The sequence below is a fragment of the Delphinus delphis genome, chromosome 1 (genome assembly GCF_949987515.2).
Source record: "Delphinus delphis chromosome 1, mDelDel1.2, whole genome shotgun sequence".
NCBI classification, from domain to species: domain Eukaryota; kingdom Metazoa; phylum Chordata; class Mammalia; order Artiodactyla; family Delphinidae; genus Delphinus; species Delphinus delphis.
The window spans coordinates 33,093,073-33,105,072 of record NC_082683.1 but is presented as its reverse complement, the minus strand read 5'-3'; the positions used below and the strand labels follow the sequence as shown (position 1 = coordinate 33,105,072).

Here is a 12,000-nt window from a genome sequence, read left to right as displayed (position 1 = left end):
AAAGAAAACAAACAAAACCCAAGACAAATAGCAAAAACAAACAAACTACAACAACAACACAACACGCACAAAATGAAAAAAAGAAGAAAGAAAGCAGACACACCATATCCAAGACAAATGATAATAACAAAACCAAACTAACGGAAACAAATAAAGAAGCAGACAGGAAACAAACAAACAAACACAAGAGAACAAACAATGAAAAGAATTAAAAAATGAGAACAATCAATAAGGACTAAACTAACAAAAACAAAAAATGAAAAATAAAACAAAAACAGAAAGCAAACAAAGAAAACAAAATAAACACATGGAAACAATCAAAAAAAGAAAAAGGAAAATGAAATAAAAACACAACAAAAACAAGAAGAAAAACACAAAACAGCAAAAAAGTAAAGTAAAAATAGAAAAACAAAAAATATATATATTAAAAAAATAATAAAAACAACAATACCATCAACTGAACAAAACAAAACAGACATAAAAAGAATAAGAGTAATAAGAATATTTTCCTGGGGCCTCCTCTGTCAGTGTCCTTGCTCCCACAGTGAGCCACAGCCAATCCCCGCCTCCCTGGGAGGCCCTACAATACCTCTAGGCAGGTCTCTAGACCTGCTGTGGGCCGTGTGGGGCCAGCTCTGACTCCGACCTGGCCCAGCTCCCATGTGTTCTTGCCCCCAAAGTGCACTGCTGCTAAGGCTAGACCCGTCTCAGTTGTGGGAATGCTCTGTTGTCTATTCAGGTATTCCACAGGACTTACCAAGCCGATCACGATCGCAGGGATTTAGTCCATGGCTTGTGCAGCTGCACAGAAGTTCCTCTTCCTTAGTCGCACTGCCCCTGGGGCTTACTTTTGGTTTTCACCCCACCTCTGTGTGTGCGCCACTCTCAGGCCAGTTCCCCACCCGGGCGGGAGGAAGCAGTGGCTGATAGGGGCATGCTTACTCCCTCAGGCCGGAGAGGGGTATGGCAGACACAACTGGGGTGTGCACAAATGGCCTGCAGGGCCCAGCAGGCAGTTGTAACAGACTGGGGCGTGCTCACTTTGGTGGGAGTCCCTCCCAGTGCCTGCAGAGGCAGGGGCTGGCGTGAGGGGGCAGTGGCGGCTCCGTCCCTTGCGCACCGCTCAACAATGGTTCTTTTCCTAGGCAGACCACGTTTCCTCTAGGGCCATTCCCAGCCACAGAGCCCCTCGCTCCCATTCCCTTTGTTGTATCCACGCAGCCAACAACGGTCCTGTCCAGGGATCCGCTGTTTTAACGTGCTTTAGCACTCAGCCCCCACCAGCATTGGCAGATTCCTAGCTCCAGAAGGTTATTTTATTTCTTTACCTCATGAGGTCATGGTAAAGATTAAATGTGATCATCAGTGTAAAGCACTTTACACAGTGCATAGTGAGTCTTGAATATATATTAGCTACTATTAAGGGGTGTTTTAGTTTCTTATGGCTGCTGTAACAAATTGTATCACAGACTAGGTGGCAATTTATTCTCTCACAGTCCAGAGGGAAGCACTCCAAAATCAAGGTGTTAACTGGGCCATGCTCCCTCTGAGGCTAGGTAGAATCCTTACTTGTCTCTTCCTAGTTTCTGGTAGTGGCTGTCAGTCCTTGGCTTGCAGCTGCGTCACTCTGATCTCTGCCTTTTTTGCCACATGGTGTTCTCGCTGAGTATGTCTGTCTTCACACGGTGTTTTCTTTCTCTTATAGGGACCCCAGTCATATTGGATTAGGGCCCACCCTAATGACCTCATTTAAGTTGATTATATCTACAAAGACCCTATTTCCAAATAAGGTCACATTCACAGATACCAGGAGTATACAATTTGGAGAACATAACTCAACCCATAACTGTCTACCCTCTGGCCCCTCAAAATTCATGTCCTTTCCAAGTGCAAAATACATTCACCCCGTCCCAATATCCCCCAAAGTCTTAACCCACTCCAGCATCCAATCCAAGTCCAGAATCTCACCTAAATATAACCAACTCAAAAAGTCTCAAATCTCATCTTCTAAATCATCTAAATCAGGTATGGGTGAGACTCTGCTATGATTCATCCTGGGACAAAATTCCTCTCCATCTGTGGACCTGTGAAATCTAGAACACAAGTTATCTGCTTCCAAGATATAATGGTAGGACAGGCTTCGGAAAGACATTTCTATTACAAAAGTGAGAACGTGGAAGGAATAAAAGGATCACTAGTCTAAAGCAAATTCACAACCCAACAGGGCTAACTCCATTAGACTTCAAGGCCCGGGAATAATCCTCTGTGGCCCAGTGCTCTGTCCTCTGGCCTGCGTGGGCAGGCCCACCCTTTTAACCCAAGAGGGTCCCATTGGCCCAGGTATCTGCATCTGTGGCTCTGCCCTGTTGTTAGTCTTCATTTCATTCCATCTCTGTTCCTTTCAGTCCAGGCTGGCAGCACTTCTGCTGATATAAAATTCTCAAAAACCTTGTCAGTCTCCCATGCAATTTACTGGTGTCCGAACCATCTGACAAGAGGTTCCTCCACAGATCTTTCCTGGATAACCATGTCTCTGTTCCTAGCTTCTGAGGTGTTTGATTGTGTCCTAGAGTCAGGCAAATGATGATCCAGCCATACGCTTGGCCCTGTTTCCAGAGCATGCTGTTTGGATAGGCAGAGAATTTTCCAAATCATCAAGTGCTGGTTCCTTTTTGCTTAACAGTTCAATCCTCAATTTACCTCTTCTCATATTCATAAAAACCAAAGAGAAACTAGGCCACATTTCAACAGTTTGCTTAGAAATCTCCTCAGTTAAATATCCAAGTTCATCAGTTATAAGTTCACCCAATGGCTGAACACAATTCGGACAAATTTTCTGCCACTTTATAGCAAGAACAACCTTTCCTCCAGTGTCCAATAACATGTTCCTCATCTCCTTCTAAGGCCTCACTTAAAAGCACCTTTAATGTTCATATTTCCATCTCTTTAAGGCAATTTAGTTTTTTTTTCTGTCAAGCCTCTACTCATTATCCAATTCCAAAGCCACTTCATTTTTAAGTATTTGTTAGAGCAGCACCCCACTCTCATCAGTACCAAAATCTGTATTGGTTTCCTGGGGATACCAGAAGCTGGAAGAAGCAAGGAAGGATATTTCCCTGCAGGCTTCAGAGAGAGCATGACCCAGCCAACACCTTGATTTTGGACTTCTGCCCTCTAACTCAGTGAGAGAATAAATTTCTGTTGTTTATTACATTCAGCTTGTGGTTCTTTGTTATGGCAGTCCTAAGAAGTCAAAACCAAGGGTTTTATTTGGAGGTACTGTAGTCATTAGTGAAAGACAGTGAGCATGTGGTATCTCCCTGTATCCACAGGGTTTCTTACTATTTCTCTTTCTCTCTTTTAAACCATATTTGTGTCTAGCTGCACTATAAAGTTTACTTTCGTTATGTTAACAGCTTATGATTTGGCTCTGTTTTATCTCAGGAGAGCAGCCTTAAGTGGTTGGTAGGGATTCTTTGGTACCAAGAAGACTACACACTTTTGAAAGGAGAGGGGCTTTAGTTTTATAGACCTTCCTTCTGCCAGAATGCCTAGTACTGGTTCTTGGTTTCCTCCTCATGAATACTGTTGTAACACCTGCCTCCATCAGGGTGAAACAAGAAGAGCTGCAATGGCACTTCAGTTATGCCTTGAAAAGGCAGTTGATGCATAAATGATGAATCACATAATAAGTCCTTTACCACTACTTCTAATGGACATCTGTGTTTTTCAGTTTTGAGTTATTTTTCAAGAACACATTCTTTTCCTATCCTAATGAAGACCTATACTTTCTTGAATTCCTCTTAGCCAATCACAGTGTTTGCAGGCCTCTTAGAAGCTACCCCATAAATATTGTTTTGTCTTGAAGAAGGCTTATGCATCTCACTGCTAGTGAAAGACTAGCTCTAGTGATAAATAAAAGATGTTAGTTGCCAAAGCTGTCATTTCAATTTGTTTTGCTTGCACTGAGCTCGTTAATAAATTGCCACAGTCGTAATATGAAAGTAATGAACCTTCTGGAGGCCCAGCTGGGTCACAGAGCATTAACAGGGACCTTCAGGGCAACTGCCATTGTTATACACAGTTCAGTTAAAGGGTTTTAGCCTTTTTTTTTTTCTTTGAAACATATATATTTTGCAAAATCCAAATCCTGTTTTATCACTTGTGTACTTTCTAAGTGAGTATTTTTGAATTCAACCCAACAAGATGTATCTGATGCCTACTACTGTCAGGCAGTGTATTAGATCCCAGAGGCGAAGATGAATAAGGCATCCCTGAGGGCTTCACTATCAAATTGGGAGAAGTATGTAAACAAATAATTGTAATACAGCATTTAAATGCTGTAAGTATGAACCAGATATAAATAATAGCATAGAAGAGGAAATGATTATCTAGGGAAGAGAACTCAGAAGGCTGAGGAAGAAGAGATTCATTGATTTTTGAGTTAAATTTTGAAAGATGAGTTGTAAGTTGACAAGTAGAGTGTATAATGGGAAAAGGGATTTCATTGCAGATAAGTTGAGGGACTACAGATCATGTAGAATAACTTAGGGGAAGAAGGTAAAGAGGAGAAGATGGGTAGATGAGGCTGCAGAAGTAGTCAGGGGCCAAATCTTAAAGGATTTAGGTTTGAAGGGCTATGGATGCAATGCCAAGGACTTTGGTGGATTTCATTCTATAGGCTGCATGGATCCATTGAAGGATTTTAAGCAGAGATGAAACAATTGAATTTCTATTTTAGAAGGATTACTCTGGTTGCCATACACACAATGGAATGGAAGTAGAGAGAGACTAATTAGAAGGCTATTGACTAGTTTTGTGGAAGCAAGTTACGCCTTGTGTACTACAAAGAGCATGACCCAGATTGTTTCAAGTCCCAGTTCAACCACCTACTGACTTTCTAAACTAACCCTGAAATTTACTCATCAGTGAAATGGGAATAATAGTAATCTCTCACTGGATATTATGAAAAATCATATGAAATAACATATATACGTAGAGTTGCTCCAAAGAGCTGAGTATAAATGTTAGCTGTGGACTTCCCTGGTGGCGCAGTTGTTAAGAATCCGCCTGCCAATGCAGGGGACACGGGTTCGATCCCTGGTCCGGGAAGATCCCACATACCGCAGAGCCACTAAGCCTATGTGCCACAACTACTGGGCCTGCACTCTAGAGCCCGTGAGCCACAACTACTGAGCCCAACATGCCACAACTACTGAAGCCTGTGTGCCTGGAGCCCGTGCTCCACAAGAGAAGCCACTGCAGTGAGAAGCTCGCGCACCACAGTGAAGAGTAGCCCCTGCACGCAGCAACGAAGATCCAACGCAGCCGTAAATAAATAAATAGATTTATTTTTTAAAAATAAATAAATGTTAGTTGTTATAGTTCAACTTCTGTTTTTGTTGAGTTTGGGGTAACTTATAACCTAGTTTAGGGTTTTTAAGAAGCATTTTCACTTTCCTTCTACCACTCTGTCCCAATAAAACAAAGAACTCAGAACGTTTACAAACATTTTATATCACATTAAGATCTACATTCCAGGATTTTCTAAACATTTAAAAAAACAACATAACTAAAGCTTTTGCCTTTGGATGCCCTGCCAGACTCTCAACTGGAGAACAGGCTTAGTGTCTTTGTTTAGTCAGTGGTGTAATCGGAAAAGACTGGAGCCCTGGCTCAATAAATGAGCTTTTTAGCTGAGAAGTAGCATCAGAGTTTACTCTGACTCTGTTTCTTCAAGTGTTATTAATAAGAATAATGTGAATAGGTGCCCTTGCTACCTTGCATCTCTATTGTGAGGATCACCTTCTTTCCTTAAGTAAATGCTCATTAAACTATTTCAGGTACTGTTATAAAGAATGTAGAAATGAATCAGATCTGGATCCTAATTTCAAGGGAATCACAGTGCTAAAAGAACTGTAAAAGATGTATACAGATAACTGTAATACAAATAGGATAATTGTGAGTCAGCTAACTTTGAAAATTAAGAAGGACTTTGAAGCTGGAAGTCATATTATACGAAGTATCGTGAGATTTCCCAGGTGGTACAGTGGTTAAGAGTCCGCCTGCCAATGCAGGGGACACGGGTTTGAGCCCTGGTCTGGGAAGATCCCACACGCCACAGAGTAACTAAACCTGTGCGCCACAACTACTGAGCCTGTGTTCTAGAGCCCGAGAGCCACAACTGCTGAAGGCCGCATGCTACAACTACTGAAGGCCACGCACCTAGAGCCTGTGCTCCGCAGCCAGAGAAACCACCGCAAAGAGAAGCCCTCGCATCGCAACGAAGAGTAGCCCCCGCTCACAGCAACTAGAGAAAGCCCACGTGCAGCAACAAAGACCCAACACAGCCAAGGATAGAATAAATTAATTTTAAAAATATATTGTTCTGTTTTACAAAGTATATCTCACATGTTCTTATTATTTAAAGTGCTTTTCCAAGTAGAGCTGAGACAGTCACTTTCCAGTTACCTGTGGAAAATAAATGATAAAGGTAGATTCAGATTTTAGTTAGATATTTTTAAACCTGCATGCATATTTTGATCCCAGGCTTGGTCAGGCTTAATATTCACTATATCCAAGTAACTTGGTTACGGTACTCTCTGAGCCTCAGAGGCATGTGTGTGTGTTTGTGTGTGTGTGTGTAATAGAGATAATATCACCTACCTTTCAACTTTGTTGTGATGAAATGGCAATTATATGTAAAAGTGCAAAAAAAATTCATGTTCATTCATTCCTTCAGTCTCTGCTCTAATCTACCCACCTTTTCACTATTGCTCAATGTTGAGCTCTGAGACAGCAGCTTCTTTGAGATGTTTTAAGGTTTCTTTTTTTAAAACTTATGAAAAATTTCAAACATATGATAAACTTGAAAGGATTTTGCCATGGAAAACCTTATGTCCACACCCTAAATTTTACCATTGCTTGTAAAGATCACATGTCAGTTTATCTGTCCCTCTACCACCCAGCTATATTAAATTTTCTCCAGTGATTCTTTAGGACTTTTCTGAAAGACGTTTTTTAAACTAGGTTGGAGGCCAGGAGTGCAAATGCATTTCAAATATTTGTAATTACATTACATTTCTCCTATTTACATTGTTCTATACCTGCAAAGAATGTTATTTACAAGTTTATTCATTACTTGGATATATCTGTGTTCCTACACTATCATTTCTAACCGTATCTCATCCCATTTGCATTGTCCTGAGAATGCCTTCAGTTAATTTTTTTTTAACATCTTTATTGGAGTATAATTGCTTTACAATGGTGTGTTAGTTTCTGCTTTATAACAAAGTAAATCAGTTATACATATACATATGTTCCCATATCTCTTCCCTCTTGCATCTTCCTCCCTCCCACCCTCCCTATCCCACCCCTCCAGGCAGTCACAAAGCACCGAGCTCATCTCCCTGTGCTATGCGGCTGCTTCCCACTAGCTATCTACCTTACGTTTGGTAGTGTATATATGTCCATGCCTCTCTCTCGCTTTGTCACAGCTTACCCTTCCCCCTCCCCATATCCTCAAGTCCATTCTCTAGTAGGTCTGTGTCTTTATTCCTGTCTTACCCCTAGGTTCTTCATGACCTTTTTTTTCTTAAATTCCATATATATGTGTTAGCATACGGTATTTGTCTTTCTCTTTCTGACTTACTTCACTCTGTATGACAGACTCTAGGTCTATCTACCTCATTACAAATAGCTCAATTTCGTTTCTTTTTATGGCTGAGTAATATTCCATTGTATATATGTGCCACATCTTCTTTATCCATTCATCCGATGATGGACACTTAGGTTGTTTCCATCTCTGGGCTATTGTAAATAGAGCTGCAATGAACATTTTGGTACATGATTCTTTTTGAATTATGGTTTTCTCAGGGTATATGCCCAGTAGTGGGATTGCTGGGTCGTATGGTAGTTCTATTTGTAGTTTTTTAAGGAACCTCCATACTGTTCTCCATAGTGGCTGTACCAATTCACATTCCCACCACCAGTGCAAGAGGGTTCCCTTTTCTCTGCACCCTCTCCAGCATTTATTGTTTCTAGATTTTTTGATGATGGCCATTCTGACTGGTGTGAGATGATATCTCATTGTAGTTTTGATTTGCATTTCTCTAATTAATGATGTTGAGCATTCTTTCATGTGTTTGTTGGCAGTCTGTATATCTTCTTTGGAGAAATGTCTGCTTAGGGTTTCTGCCCATTTTTGGATTGGGTTGTTTGTTTTTTTGTTATAGAGCTGCATGAGCTGCTTATAAATTTTGGAGATTAATCATTTGTCAGTTGCTTCATTTGCAAATATTTTCTCCCATTCTGAGGGTTGTCTTTTGGTCTTGTTTATGGTTTCCTTTGCTGTGCAAAAGCTTTGAAGTTTCATTAGGTCCCATTTTCCATTGATTTTTATAATGATTACCAGCTGAAGTGATAATATTTCAATATATTGGGTTGAATAGAATGCATTATTAAAATTATTTTCATCTGTTCCTTTTTTTACTTTTTATAATGTGACTAATAGAAAACTTAAAATGACATGAATGGCTTCAATTATATTTCTGTTGGATGGCAGTGCTCTAGACCCTGGGTCAGGGGAAAGAGCAGTGGAATATAGACTGGGGGAAATGTTTTTTCTCATTACACAAATACCCCTGGAGATTCCAAAACACCTTCACCCAGTGGAGCCTTCCTCCCTGTCAAATTAATCCTACCTCCTACCTTTTGCTGAAAATCAGTGCCTTTAATGAGCCTGCCCTCACTGATAGGAGTGTTTTGTATTCTTCAGATATGTCGGTGGGGGGGGGCGGGGAAGTTATGAGTCACTGCTGTATGTTAAAGAGTATCGCACAGGTTCAACACCTATCAGTGATTTTGATGAAATAAATTTCTGGAGTTCTCTTAACTAATACTAGCGAATAAAATTGTTCTCTGAAATAACATACCACTAAATCCTGGTCTAGTGAACCCCAGAGACTTAAAATGAAGAAGAATTAAAATAGATTTTAATTAAGGGATGAGTGCTGGGTCAAAAGCTGAGGAAGTTGAGAAAGGCATCTTGTGTCCTAAAAGCTAAATTTCCGGGATTAAAAAAAAAAAAAAAAAACTCAGAAAGCTAAACAACCATAAATTTCTGTCTCTGAAGTGAAACTGGACATGTTTTTTTCTTCTCGTGCCTCTTGGTTCTTGCTGATTCTGTGGTTATATACAAACATTTTCTGACTTGCTTTAAAAGGTGTTATTCTCTGGAATTAGCATGAGGAAGGTTTCTAGTAAATGCTGAGTGACTGCTAGCAAGTGGTACCACTCTTCTGCCTTAGCTGTTTAGAATGCATATTATATATTCTTTCTGTATCACCCTCAAATAATTTTTTTTAATCCGATATGCCTTAGCTTAATACCTATCTCAAAGATTATTCCATGCTCTCTCAGTCAAGTCAGTTTTCTAGAGAAGAGAGCCCTTTCCTGAGGTTGCTGTTTCAGATTCACATAAGACACATTTCCCTGGAAGCCCCTTTGTATTGTCTAGCCTTCCTATTACCGTGAAGAAGTTGTCTCTGTTTCCCAACCAGAAATGGGTGTCAGGGCAATTGCCTGAGTAGCTCACAGGAAGACAGCTGATCTCATTTGATAAATTTCCGTTACTGTAATAGCAATAGGATTTTCTATGAAACCATAAAATCATAGAAGTGGTTGATGAAGAAACGGAGGCATGCAGCTAGTTTGTAGTAAACATGGGACCTGCCTGAGTTCTTATCTTTTGGTTTTAAAGTGAAGAATTTGAAGCCCTGACAAAGTGACTACTCAGTGACAGAATGAACCAGGCCAAGTTTAGGTCTAAGTTGCATCTCAGTTTCTTGGTACAGAGAAACCGTATTTGCCCCAAGTTTGTAATTCTATCAGATTCCTACAAGATCCTGGATAATGTCAAGGATTCATAACTCACTTTTTTAGGATAAGAACCTGAGACTTTGGCGGGAGTGGGGGGGGGGGGGCGACTTACAGAATGGTTTATAGATACTGCTCTGTTAATGAGCCCAAATTACTTTATGTACCTGTCTCTATGGCTTAAGCAGTGAGGATTTACTCTATTCTCAGGGCTGTACATCTCAGGAGTTAGTTTCCTGTGTAGGACTCTGTCCTATTACACTCCAACAAAATAAAGTTGATCTTGAGATCTCTGGTACTGTGTAGCATAGACGTCTCTCAAAGGTCTGCTTGGGCAGTGTGAATAGATAAAAAATAATTAACAGTTTAGTAGTCTCTTATCGGTCCCCAAAGCAGTATGAGTCTGACTTCAGGTTTTAATTTTGTCGCTATGAAAAGCTTTTATTAAGTGGCTCCTGTCAGTAGATGGTGACATGTGTTCAAATCTTCACTCTAGAAAACCTTGGAGAATTAAGTCACTCTTAGAAGCTTAGTGTTCTGGATTGCTACAGGTTTGTTCCATTACACATTAAAACTTTATTTTTAAAAATCATTTTAGGGCTTCCCTGGTGGCGCAGTGGTTGAGAGTCCGCCTGCCGATGCAGGGGACATGGGTTCGTGCCCCGGACCGGGAAGATCCCACATGCCGCGGAGCGACTGGGCCCATGAACCATGGCTGCTGAGCCTGTGCATCTGGAGCCTGTGCTCCGCAGCGGGAGAGGCCACAACAGTGAGAGGCCCACATACCGCAAAAAAAAAAAAAAAAAAATCATTTTACTTAGAAATTATCCTAAAGTGGATTATACCCTTCTTCCTTCTGTTTAGTTTGTTGGGTCCAATTTAACTATTTCTTAGTGACTGAGATCCTTGTGGGGTATGTGTGTATTAGGATACAAATTTTCATGGGCTTCTAGTAGCATATTCCTAACTCTGTTTTAACCACAAGCCCATGTTTAGTGCATAATTTTGCAAGATGTAAGGTTTTTAGCAATGCATATTGTTGTAAAAACTCCTGTATTTAAGTCTGTGGGTCACAATCAGAAAGGTTTGAAAGCCACTGCCCTAGGAAACTCTTTTCTTGTGCTAATAATAATTTCTTACATTGCGTAGTACTTGACTGTTTGCCAAACTTCCCTCTATAATATGGCCTATGAAAAGTAAACTAGGGAAGGGATTGATTTCTTGTTGCTTTTGAACTATAGTAGGCAAGCATAATGGAACCAAAGAGAGGATGGACTTTGAAATTAGTCTTTAATTTTAGCCTTTCCATACAGTACTCGTATGCCCTTGGATGCTTTAATTAATCTTGTTTAACTTCAGAACCTCAGCTCTTTTTTTTTCCCCAACCTAAATGGGAAATGCCAGAATTGTTGGGTGTTTTAAATCAAGTAATGAAGACAAAAGTGCCTTAGTAGGGCACCGTGGATGAATCTCATAAACAAAATGTTGAGTGGAACAAAGTGGACATAAAAGAGGACATGAGATATAATTTCATTTCTATAAAGTTCAAAGCAGGCAAAACTAACCTAACAATAGTAGTCCACATAGTGCTTACTCTTGGGTGGAGTAATGATTGGGAGAGGGCTCAAAGGAGTACTTCTTTTGTGCTAGTAATGATCTCTTTCTTGGTTTGGAAACACATTGTAAAAGTTCATTGAGTTTCATACTTACGATTTATTTACTTTTTAAAAATAATGAGTTTCAGGTAGACAGCATAATAATTCAACAGTTATGTGTACTACAAAGTGATTACCACTACAAGTCTAGTTACCATTTGTCACCATACAGTTGGCCTCCTTCACCCATCTTGCACGCCCCCACCCCACCCCCCACAACTCGCTTCCCTTCTGGTAGCCACTGATCTGATCTCTGTATCTGTGAGTTTGTTTTTGTTTTATTTTGTTTGTTCATTTGTTTTTTTAGCTTCCACATATGAGTAAAATCACATGGTAACTGTCTTTCTCCATCTGACTTATTCAAACCTAGCATAATACTTTCCAGGTCCATTTATGTTGTCACAATGGCCAGTTTTCTTTTTTTATGGCTGAATAGTATTCCATTGTGTATATATACCACATCTTCTTT

The 12,000-nt window shown here is 40.2% G+C and overlaps 1 protein-coding gene across 5 annotated transcripts in view; it reads left to right on the top strand.

The window, feature by feature from the left end:
• The window catches only part of SCMH1 (Scm polycomb group protein homolog 1), a 189,473-nt gene that overhangs the window by 27,350 nt on the left and 150,123 nt on the right, over window positions 1-12,000 (top strand). The window lies entirely within an intron of this gene.